Source organism: Protopterus annectens, chromosome 2.part0 (genome assembly GCF_019279795.1).
Source record: "Protopterus annectens isolate FY-2018-M chromosome 2.part0, PAN1.0, whole genome shotgun sequence".
Classification (NCBI taxonomy): domain Eukaryota; kingdom Metazoa; phylum Chordata; order Ceratodontiformes; family Protopteridae; genus Protopterus; species Protopterus annectens.
In genome coordinates, this window is record NC_056728.1 from 633,526,636 (window position 1) to 633,538,772 (window position 12,137).

General features: G+C 45.1%; 1 protein-coding gene across 1 annotated transcript in view; it reads right to left on the reverse strand.

Annotated features, from left to right (window-relative positions):
* Nucleotides 1–12,137, reverse strand: part of TSTD2 (thiosulfate sulfurtransferase like domain containing 2) — a 529,591-nt gene that overhangs the window by 167,853 nt on the left and 349,601 nt on the right. The gene's annotated exons all lie outside the window — the stretch shown is intronic.

Below are 12,137 nucleotides of genomic sequence, written 5' to 3' on the forward strand. Positions count from 1 at the left end.
CATAAATTCTATCTCGAGCCTGCTACAATGCCAGCAAAACTCTCTACTCACCACCCCCTCCCCTGCATCTAACTCAACAGACTCCCTCTCTTTTAAACCTATTCAAAGATCTTTTATAAAAAATATTCTAAGCAAGCTAAAACCTTGTAGCCCTGCTGCTGACCACTTTCCAAATAAGTTCCTAAAGATCGCAGCCCCATCTATTGCCTACCCTATCTCAATACTCATCAATCGGTCTATCTCAGAAAAATATGTCCCCAACCTCTGGAAAATAGCCCACATCACCCCTCTCCACAAGGGTGCCCCCTCCAAAGAGATTGCAAATTTCCATCCCATAGCAATACTCCCACCCATAGCCAAAATCCTTGAAAAATGTATTCACCAACAACTCCTAGAGGACCTTACATCAAATAACCTTCTAGCTAACATACAGCATGGTTTCCGCCCCAAGCACAGTACTAATACTGCCCTTGTTGCTTTCTCAAACACCATTCACCATCTTATGAACAACAATGAGTTTGTCTCTGCTGTATTCCTAGATATGTCAAAAGGTTCTGACATCACATCCCACCAACTGCTCCTAAACGTGCCACTTTCAACCTCAGTCAATCAACCCTTTCTTGGTTCCACAGTTACCTATCAAACCGACAGCAGGCCACCAAATGGGACCAAAACCTCTCTCCTTTACTGTCTGTCAACACAGGTGTTCCCCCAAGGGTCTATTCTGGGCCCCCTTCTGTTTATCATTTTCACAAATGACCTCATGACAGCTACCAAATTAGCCACAATAACACAGTACACTGATGACACTACACTCATCGTATCTGCCCCATCCCCACTAGAATTTCAGGAAAAGAAACAAAAAGCATTCCAGGAAACAGAATCAATTCTTACTAGCCATCAACTCATTCTCAGCCCTAAGAAGACTAAGATAATAAACTTTACAAACAAAGCTAAAAAGAACACCTCTCCCCCATCCCTATTCTATCCACAAATGGCACAAAAATTGAACGTACTAACCAGGCCAAACTACTATGTGTTATCATAGACAACCACCTAAAATTTGACATTCATATATCCCAAACAATCAAAAAGGTCCATGCAAAACTCAGTGCTCTCTATAGAGCAAAACCATTCTTAACACCTCAAGCAAGACTAGCCACAGCTAGATCTCAGCTTCTGTCTACGCTGCTATACTGATCACACATTTTCACCAAATTAAGTAAAAACGACCTTCAAAACCTAGAATCCTGCTACAACAAAATAGCTAAGTTTGCAACTAGTCTCCCTCATAAAGCTCATCACTGCACTACTCTACAACAACTGAACTGGCTAGAACTGCCTCACCTCTTAACTTTAAATCAACTTGTCCCCACACACAAAATTATTCAAACCCTCTAGCCTGCCCTGCCATCTCCTCCCTTATCAGGCCTCAAACTTGTAACAGAGCCCTCAAATCCTCCAACAGACCACTGTTCAAAGTTGCTCAGTCCCGAAACTCAAATGATGGGTCCTTGGTTGGGCAGAATCGCAAGCAGTTATGAACAGGGTGGAAGAAGCCAGCAGATCAACAAGTACAGATCTCAAACTGCTCAGTCCTGAAGTACTGACTATCTGAATGCACTCTAGCTCTTAAAGTCACAGTCAAAATTTGGTAAAAATGCGCAGTGAAGACCTTGTGGCCAAGGTAGGAAGTATTAGCAAAGCTCTTAAAGAAACAGAAGCAGTCACCCATCTGCTGGAACTACAGCATTACACAGCAAAAAATAGCGAAGGACCAAGCCATGGCAACAAAAGGCATAAACATTTCATGATAGTGAGCGCTTTCGCAGCACCTTTGCTGCTTCATGAGACATTACAAATCTGCCAATTTTTATTTTAAAAATTGTGTCTTTTGGTTTCTTCTGTAATGTCTGATGAAGCAGCAAGGGTGCTGCGAAAGTGCTCACTAACATTAAAAGTTTATGCCTTGTGTTGCCGTGGCTTGGTCCTTCGCTATTTTTTACTGTGTATTTTGTTTTCTCCGTGTTAGACCATTTATCCTTACTGTCCTTACTGTTTGTTTTGTTGCAACTACAGCATTAGCCAAATGAATGGCTTGCTGCCTGATGGCAAAAAGCAATCAACTGGCAATTTAATTGGATACTGTCACGATGGTCTAACTGGTGACCACAAGCCATTCCCTACATGGCACAAATGATATGCACATCTGGTCCAGCATCACAAAACCACATACCCAGCTCAGATAACAACTGAGCTGGCTAGTCCAGATTGTGAAGGACCCTTTCTTCCCTACTTTACAGACAAATACCAGGAAGGCTAATGGGCTGGATCAAAGGCAACCCTTTAAAAGAAAATAGAAGTTATGTACTTACCATAACGTTCCATGTGAGTTGTTTATCTCGCCTTTATTCTCACTGATGGGTTCGGAGCAGATCCTCGGCTCCGACATGGTCGATAGCAAGCTCAAGGTTTGCCAGTAGCTTGAGACCAAGCCCCTTATCCCACAATGCACTGCTGGAATTACCTCAGATCTTGTTTGCTGCGAATAACAGTATATACATATATATACATATATACAACATATACATACCGTCTTATATATATATATATATATATATATATATATATATATATATATATATATATATCTAAGAAGAACACTTCCCAAGGGGAAGAAGAGATATTGAATAACCAGGATGGTATTAGCCTCTAAGTCAACAGTCAGCCTGGAGGGGGAAGGAGGGAAGGACGTGAGAATAAAGGCGAGATAAACAACTCACATGGAACTTTATGGTAAGTACATAACTTCTATATGTGAAGTTGTTAAATCTCGCTGTTTATTCTCACTGATGGGTAGCGCCCCTAGCACCCTCAACCTTGGGTGGCTCATGGGAGTATGTTCTTCAGTACCATAGAACCAAAGGAAGACCTGTCCCTTGAAGCCCTATCTACTTTGTAATGTGTGATAAAGGTATGAGGCTTAGACCAAGTGGCTGCAGTGCAAATATTGTCAAGGGGCAACTTAGCTTGAAAAGCAGAAGAGGTAGAGACAGCTCTGGTAGAATGAGCTTTCGGTTTGTGCGTTAAAGGCATGCTGGCATTCTTATAAACAAAGGATATACAATCGGATAACCATTTAGATAAAGTTGTTTTAGCCACTGGATTGCCTTTTATTGCTTCTGAGAAGGATACAAAAAGTTGGTCTGATTTCCTAATATCCTTAGTTCTGTCAAGATAAAATCTGAGCTGTCTGTGAACATCAAGTTTGTGCAGCATATATTCCAATTTGCTAGAGTGGTCGGGGAAAAACACTGGCAGTTCAATGACCTGATTGATATTTGACTCAGAACAGACTTTAGGTAAAAATGAGGGGTTTGTTCTGAGAGATACTCTATCAGCATGGAAGATCATGTAGGGTGGTCTAATAGATAATGCTTGAAGTTCTGACACTCTGCGGGCAGATGTAATGGCCACAAGAAAAATTGTTTTCCAAGATAAAATTTTTAAATCACAAGAAGATGCTGGTTCAAAAGGGGGAGAATAATTTGAAACAGCATAAAGTTTAAATTCCAGGGAGAAAAGGGAATTTTGATCGGAGGTCTCATATGAGGAACGCCTTTAAGGAAGGTTTTAGATAATTTATGGCTCATAATATTTGAGCCACCAAGACCAAGGTGAAATTTTGAGATAGCAGCTAACTGAACTCGAACTGTAGCAGCTGCTGCCCCTTCCTTAAAAATTTTTGTTAGAAATTCTAAAATCGAAGATAGCGGAGCTCGGAAAGGGTCAATGTTCTGCGTGTTGGCCCAAATTGAGAACCTTTTCCATTTACTGCCATATAATTTCCTGGTAGATGGCTTGTGAGAAGATAAGAGAATCTGTCTTGTATCTTCTGAAATTGAATGAAGCTTGGCAATTAGGGGAAGTGGATTAGCCAAGCAGTCAGTTTCAGGGACTGCAGAGAAGGATGAAGATCCCCTGACGGGTGAGTCAGAAGGTCCGGAAACTGGGTCCAGGATCCATGGATCTTCCAACAGATGATGGTGGAGAAACGGAAACCAAATCTGTCGAGGCCAGTAGGGGGCTATGAGTATAACAGTCTTTCCCAGTGATTTTGCTTTCTGTAAAAATCTGAGTATTAATGGGAAGGATGGAAATGCATAGAGGAGACCCGGGGGCCAATCGTGTAAAAGTGCGTCTCTTGGGGATGACCGGGAGGTGGTATTAGGGCAAAGTAGCTTCTGCATTTTGAATTGATGTGGCTGACAAAAAGGTTGCAGCAAGGCTGGCCCCATTTGCAGAAAATCAACTCCGCAACCTGTTGTTTGAGAGACCACTCGTGAGGGAGTAATACTGCCCTGCTTAGCTTGTCCGCTATCACGTTGGATTTCCCCTGGGATGTGCGTTGCTAACAGAAAACATTGGGATGACACAGCCCATTGCCAGACCCTGAGGGCTTCTCAACAAAGGGGGTAAGACTTGGTTCCGCCCTGCTTGTTCAAGTACCAGACTAATGACATGTTGTCGGTCTGAATTGCAATAGTCCCTAGAGGGAGAGAGTCCTGAAAGTACTGCAATGCTAGAAGTACCACTCTCAACTCTAGAATATTGATGTGCAGATGTGATTCTTGATCTGTCCATGTGCCTTGGGCAGTCGTTCCCTGAAAATAAAATGCCCCCTCACCCTATCAGGGAAGTGTCCGTGGTCACAGTGGCTACTGGGGGGGGACAAAGGGTCTTCCGATTGTGACATGAAGAGACATCAACCACCACTGAAGGTCTCTCCTGCAAGAATCCGTGATAAAAATCATGTGGTGCATTGGTAGTTTCTGGTAAGACCACTGAGCGAAGAGGAGCCATTGAAGAATTCGCATATGCATCCTTGCGAGTGGTATAGCCAAGATTGCTGCCGCCATCAAACCTAGTACTTTCAATACCTCCGCTGCTGTAGCTTTGTTCTTTGACACCAGTGAGCTGACATTTTGGTGGAGAAGAGAGACTCTTTCGATAGGGAGACGTAGAGTGGTAGTTGAGGTATCTAACTCTGCTCCTATAAAAACAGTATGCTGCAATGGCAATAAGGCAGACTTTTCGAAGTTGACTGTAATGCCTAATTGATGGCAGAATGTCAGAGTGCATTGTGTTGCCTCAGTCAATTAATGCCTGGTGGTAGTGGTGAGGAACCAATCGTCTAGGTATGGAGACACCTGGAATCCTAGATGTCTCAGGTGAGCCGTGACCACTGCCATGCATTTGGTGAACACTCTGGGGGCTGTAGTGAGACCAAACAGCAGGGCTCGAAACTGGTAATGATTGGCTCCCAGCCAGAAGCGCAGATGATCTCTGGAGCATCTGTTCATCTTTATGTGATAGTACGCATCCTTGACATCTAAGGAGCACATCCAATCGCCTTTCCCTAAGAAGGGAAGAATGGACTGAAGCGTGACCATTCGGAACTTCTCCTTCTTTACGAACTGGTTGAGTCTGTTGAGGTCCAAGATAGGTCTCCAGTCCCCTGTTTTCTTTGGTACCAAAAAGAATCTTGAGTAAGTTCCGAATCCGACTTGGTCTGCTGGGACTGGTTGGATGACTCTTTTTTTTCTAGCAATCTGCAGACCTCTATGATTGCTTGTTCCCTGAGATTGGGTGGAACATCTGGGATTTTCTTTATAGGAATAGGAGGGGTAAAGAACGGTATGAAATATCCTCTGGAAAAGATGCTTTGTACCCAAGTATCCAATGTTATGTTTAGCCAGGCTTCTGGGTACAAAGACAAGCGACCCCCGACTGCCTCCAGAGCCGAACAGTCGGGCCCCCTTTCAGGGGCGCTGGTAGGACTGACCGGAGAACTGACCCCTGTCACCGTGTTGTTGCAGACCCCCTCTGCCACAGGGGTAGCGTCTTCCGTTATAACCCCCTTCTCTGCCTTTGACGGGGTTTCTCCATGTGTGCCCTGAAAGGCTGTCTGAGTTTTTTGGAACCACATTTTTCCTCCCCTAGGGCCCTTGGGGTAGGGCCGAGTAGGGTCGAAAAACGGACCCCAACGGCAGATAAGGTCTTGCCTTCCTGCTCACACCTGGTTAAAGTTTCCTTTACTTTGGGCCCAAACAGTGATGAGACATCGAATGGGGTATTAATAAAGGAAGACTTAAAGGGTTCCGCAAAGGAACAGAGATGCAGCCAGGCTTGTCCGCGAAGAGCAATGCCCGAACTAGCGGCTCTACTCGAACCATCAGTTGCATAGGATATGAGACGCATGGACGAGTTCACCACTAAGTTTAGGGTAGCAAGCTGGGTATTGACTTTGTCGGCCACTCCTGCAGCTACCGTACCCTGGAGAGTATCTCCTAGCTCTTTCAGGAGGTCTCTCTGTAGTCCTGTAAAATGGGTTAAGAAGTTCAGTGATAGTAGAGAAAAAGTCGCTGAACTAAACATGCACTTCCCATATCTATCCATAACCCTAGAATCTCTGTTAGGGGCATGGATAGAAGAGGATGTCTCAGATACTTCCTTTTTGGTGGCTGCAGCTACCACCATGGCATCAACAGGCACTCCTTTTGTCAAAAATGGCTTGTCCACTGGGGCAGATATGAATTTATTGGGTCTACGAGGGACAGGTTCCATGGCCTCCAGTGACTCCCACGCCTTAAGAGAGATCAGCTCCATGAGCTCGTTGTAAGGCGGAGACACCCAAGAAGTGAAAGGTTGAGACCCAAAAGCCTTCAAGAGCATGGACTCATCCTCAGTAGGGGTCTTGGACTGCCAATCACCCCTCTGACTAAGGATCTCTAGTATCTCTGCAAAGGAGATATCCTCAGAGGGGGATCGAGGGGACCCTTCTGACTCATCTAAGTCCGTGTCAGATGTCAAAGACTCCTGTGGGGAGTCTAAGTGCCTCCTCTTGCACAGTCTCTTCCTGGGCACCTCCTCAGTGGGGGGATCTGGAGAGGTCTCAGAAGAGCAGGGGATGCCCTGTGGGGGTACTCGAGGCTCGGGGTCTCTACACTTAGAGGAATTGGTAGATGAAGAAGCAGACACAGGAGTGTGAGGGGAGAGGGAAAGCTGAACCGATGCTGACGTTGTCTTTGGAGACAAAACTATCCTCATAGCATCAAAGGCACCATGGCTCCGACGAGAAGGAGTGGACGGATCCGAGAGTACCGTCCGATCCTCCCGCACTGAAACCCTGGGCTCAGTGCCCGAGGTAGGAGCTGAGCTCATCCGAGCCGAAGCCCTGAGAGGAAGAGTCGGCACCGACAAGTTGGTGCGACTATCCTCCCCGGACCCAACGGGAGAGCGTCGGCTCCTAGAGTAGATGGAGCCGATAACACCGGTGCGGGTATTGGCTCCAAGGGTTCGACCACCATCGGTTCAATTTCCTTCGGCTCCAAGAGTCCAGTACGGCTCGGAGGAGGAGTAGACAAATCCGGTTCCATGGTCTTCGGTACCGACGTGCTGGTCAGGGCCGACAACAATTTGGCAAGTCCTGGTGCCTGTACTAGCCGATCCATGTCCAAATCTGAAAGGCTGACTGAAAATTTACCTGAATGCACCAAAGGTGCTGACTGGAGCAGAGGTGAAGAAGGAACTTCAGACACCGGCTCCAATACTGAGAGCTGGCTCCGAATCAAAGGTACACTTGGTTCCGATGACTGTGGAACCGATGACCCTCCTTCTGAAACCTTAGCCTTTTTTGAGACCTTATCTGAAGACTTGGATTTTGAGGATTTGGAGGATGTACTAGCACCTTCATGGCTACTCAAAACTTCAGAAAAAGATTGCTGTAGCAATCCCCTGTCAATAAGTTTCCTCCTTCTCTCGAAGAGGACTCTTGAAGAAAAGGAGTGGCAAATGCTACAGGTGTCTTGGAGGTGTTTAGCCCCCAGACAGTAGACACATTGAATGTGTCTGTCAGTGACGGACATTTTCTGCCCACAATCTGGGCATTTTTTTAATCCCGATTTGGGATGGGATTTCTCCTTACCATCCCACATTTTTGAAGGAAAAAACAGTAAATTAGATCCACAAACAACTATGCCCAATCCGGGCACTATCTATAACAGTATTATATATAGATACAAATATAGGGCTAAGAGGCCCACAGAAAAAAGCCTGACTATTATAAGGATTAAGTAGAGAAAAAAAGGGCTAAAGGCTCACACAAACTAAGAAACCAACAAGGCCCTAACTTTTAATCTATTTATACTATCTAAGTATTTAGCTATAGAGTAAATATAATAGAACTAATACACACAGTCCCCAGGATTCACAAAGCCTCCGTGTAAGAGTTATAACTCTTACACGGAGGCTGCAGTTAAACGGAGTGATGTCAGCATGCTTTGCATATTCATGAGAGCATGCTGAATCACACCTAAGTCTAACACGGTCCGTATAAGACAGTAGGGGGCGTGTCCGTAGGCTGAGCCCTGCAAGCGGACACGCCCCCAGCAGTGTAAAAGTGCCCAAAGTAAACACTCACAACAGAGTCCACGGAAATGTGAATAAACACAACACAACACATGCCCCCACAGACTATGAACATAAAATATATATAAATGAACATGTTATATATTATTTTTAAATTGTAAAGATGTTTAACCGTGAGTGCGCGTTTGCTGGCGCGTTCAGAAGCGCAGCTACAGTTAGCAGTCAGTGGGAAAGCATATAAGAACTAAATATGCAAAATAAGCCAGGAAGCAATAGTGTAGCGGTAGAGATGTTGGCTGCAGAGCAGGCATTCATGGTTCGAGCCCCCACAACACCAATTTTTTTTTTTGCAAAATAAGCAGGAAACAAGTCCCTGACAAATATGTACACATAAAACCACAAGTTATGTAAAATGTAATGAAATAGCCCATTTATATTGAAGACATGTGAGGTAACAAAAGAAGAAAAAATGCCACATATGCCCATAGCTGAGCTACAGTTTAACAGAGTGAGTACATGTGCCCGTAGATGAGCAGTGGTTTAACTGGTGCAAAATGAGTGCCCGTAGCTGAGCAGTGATTTAACATGCTAAATCTATGTGCCCCTAACTGAGCTAAGCATAATATGCGTGCCTATGGCCAAATGAGGCTTAAAGCAGCGTACCCCATTTGCGCGGAGCGCATCGCAAACAAGCTAACCGACGGGCAACGTTGAGCAAGCCGTATCAAAACTGCCTTTACACAGACACACCCCTCAGCATGTCTAGACAGTCATGAAAAATAAAAGCAGTGGCCAGGTTCGAACCCAGGATACTATACACCATAGTCAAGGTACAGAACCACTAAGCCATGACAGCAGTACCTGTAAATGCAATAATAGCTAATATATAGGAATGAATACAAACTACAGCATGACAATGCAGGTTTACTGAAGTTGATACAATTCCAAAATGGCCAATCACAGATATGTGCGGGAAAACGGACTATATAAGCCCCATAGGCAGGAATACACAGCATAAACGATTGTAGAACTGACCTGCAGGCAGAATGACAGGAGTAGGAGAGGGTAGTCACTTTCGAGCACAGAGGTGGGGTGTTGAGGAGTCCAGGTACATGGTCTGGCTCCTAGTCCATAATCATGAGGCCCAACTCATGCAGGGCCAGGTCCTCTGGGGAGCATACAGGGCTGAAGCGTGGGACCGGTTGGCTCATGATCTCACCAGTGCCACAGGGATTCCAAGGACTGGTGAGCAGGTCCGTCACCACCATGCGGACCTGAAGAGACGCAAGCCGGACCAACTGAACCTTTGGATCCAGGAGGCCCGGCAAACACCCAACGCCCCACTACTGAGTAAGTAACATTTAATTATGTATGTAAGAAATTAAACTAGCTGATATTATGGAGATGTGTATTCCAATATTACTTAATTTATATTACAGCTGCAGGTGTCCGTTCTGCGAACCGCACAGCCTATGGCGATAGGCTGGTGTGGTTGCGCCACCAGGCAGGTCAGTAATCCACTACCAGTAACTGTAAAGAAATATAAAAGTATGACAGTCAGCAAAAGAGTGCAGTGTAGTCAGTAAGGAATAAAATCTGCAAGTAACAGTGTGAAAGTGTATGCAAGTATTGCTTGATTACAAGAGTTTTCAGCCTGTAAGTTTAACCTAAACATGAAACTGTCCGACATATATTCTGAAATAAAAATGCCCTGCCTGTAAGAAAATAGTACCCAACCTGCAGCAGGCTGAAAAGTATAGCTGCAGAAGATGATGAAATCACGTGTGAAATATATCCCTGTGGAAATACTGAAACATGACAGAAGTGAGACTGCTGGAAAGGATTGTAATAACTACTGTTAAAACATGTCAATAAAGCCTAGAAGTACCATCCTGAATAGTAAAATGAAAGCAAGTGAGAGAGTGTGAGAAAGTGCCATGAATCCAGCAATACAGTAGTAATAACCCCTGAATAAAGTATACTGCAGTCAAGACAGAATGAAATGCATGTGAGATTCAAAACCAAACAGCAAAATCTGTTCAAAGTGTTGCTGCATCTGGAATGTGTATCCCAAAATCAGGATATGTTGCTCTCAGTCTGCAATATGCAGATAGGATGTTTGTCTGATATACCAAACATCCACACTTGTCTACAGCTATATAAAGCAAATGTAGCCCTAATGTAGCTGAACAAAGCTAGATATGAATGTGTATGAAGAACCATAAAATGTATACTGATGTTGCATTAACAGTCCTATCACCAAGTTGAAATAGTTATCATATAGGAAACTGTAGTTAGAACAGTAGTGTGTATATAACTGTAGCTATTAGAAATGTACAGCATATGTATTGTTATTCGAAGGTGTTAATATTACTTTCTTCACCCCACCCTATAACCACATATAACCCATTCCACGTGAAAATGGTATGTGCAATCACAATAAACACCCCTGGACGTTTGTCCTGTTGGGTCATATATATTTGCATGTCTGTTGATGCATCTGCCCTGTTCATACATCCACACCTGATGGCCTGTTGCCATCAATTAACCCTGCATGTTGTTGGACTGTGTATTTCTGTTCAAATTATGCATGTGTTATGCACGCTGTTCAATGGTGTGAATATCTGGGTGTTTGGTTAATGGGAATACTAATGCATGCTGTTACAACTAATTGTGAATGGTATTATATGTCACTAACCCAAACTGTCATGACATAATGCAAAACATAGTACGACAGGGAAGGCGGGTTCCAGCGGACCCACCTCTCCCACCTCAGCTGGCGAGTGCACCTGGCACTAGTGCCGAGTCCGGACCCTCCTCCGGTGGCCCTGTGCCACCTGCGGGTGGAAGCGCTGCAGGGGATGGGGCTCGCCCCCCCTCTGCAAGTGTGGCCAGAGGAGGACCACCACTCACCCTCCGTAGCGTCCGGACTGTGGTGCATAGGGAGATTCGGGACTCTGTTCTCGAGCCACTACGCCAGCTCGAGGAACGGGTGGCGCAACGAACGGGCATGCCTGTTGCCCTGCCTACACAGCCCCCAGCACAGCCCTGTCCTGGGCAGTGAAGGAACAGTGGCAACTGCCTATGGGTGGGGATATCAGTTCCACTGTTGCCATCTGTGGGCTCATGGGCTCTGGATATCCATACCTCCGTCCCCGTCAATTGTGCAACCCCCCCCACACGTGTCATACACCGCCCCTGTATGCGTCTTGTTTGTCTTGTCTGTTTACCTACCCAACCTACCTCCCCAGCTGTACCGACTTCCTTCACCTGACATACCACTCTCACCTGAAAAAAAAAAAAAAGGGCACTCTGTACCCACAAAAAATTACCCCATACATAGCTGCCCATTCCGCACACATGTCTACTGGACATGGAACCTATCAATTACAATTGGCTGTACAACAAGTATTATTGTTGTCCTGACACCTCTCTCAGGGGTGGAAGGTTTCAAATGTCACACCAAATTACATACATATGCACAGCTGTTGCTGATGAAGAAATGGGCAGCTATGGGCCTTACCTACATCCCTCCTGCACATCCCAAGCTTGTTTCCCTACTGTCTTACCCTCTTTGTGACCCCTTTTTCACCACTTTCCTGTCTCCCCATTTTCTTTTCTTTCAAAGAAAATAGCACGGTGTGTCAAGAGTAAGCACGTTTAAGCGGTTGTAATCGGGTGTGCACTTGTGTGCGCGGAGCTAACCG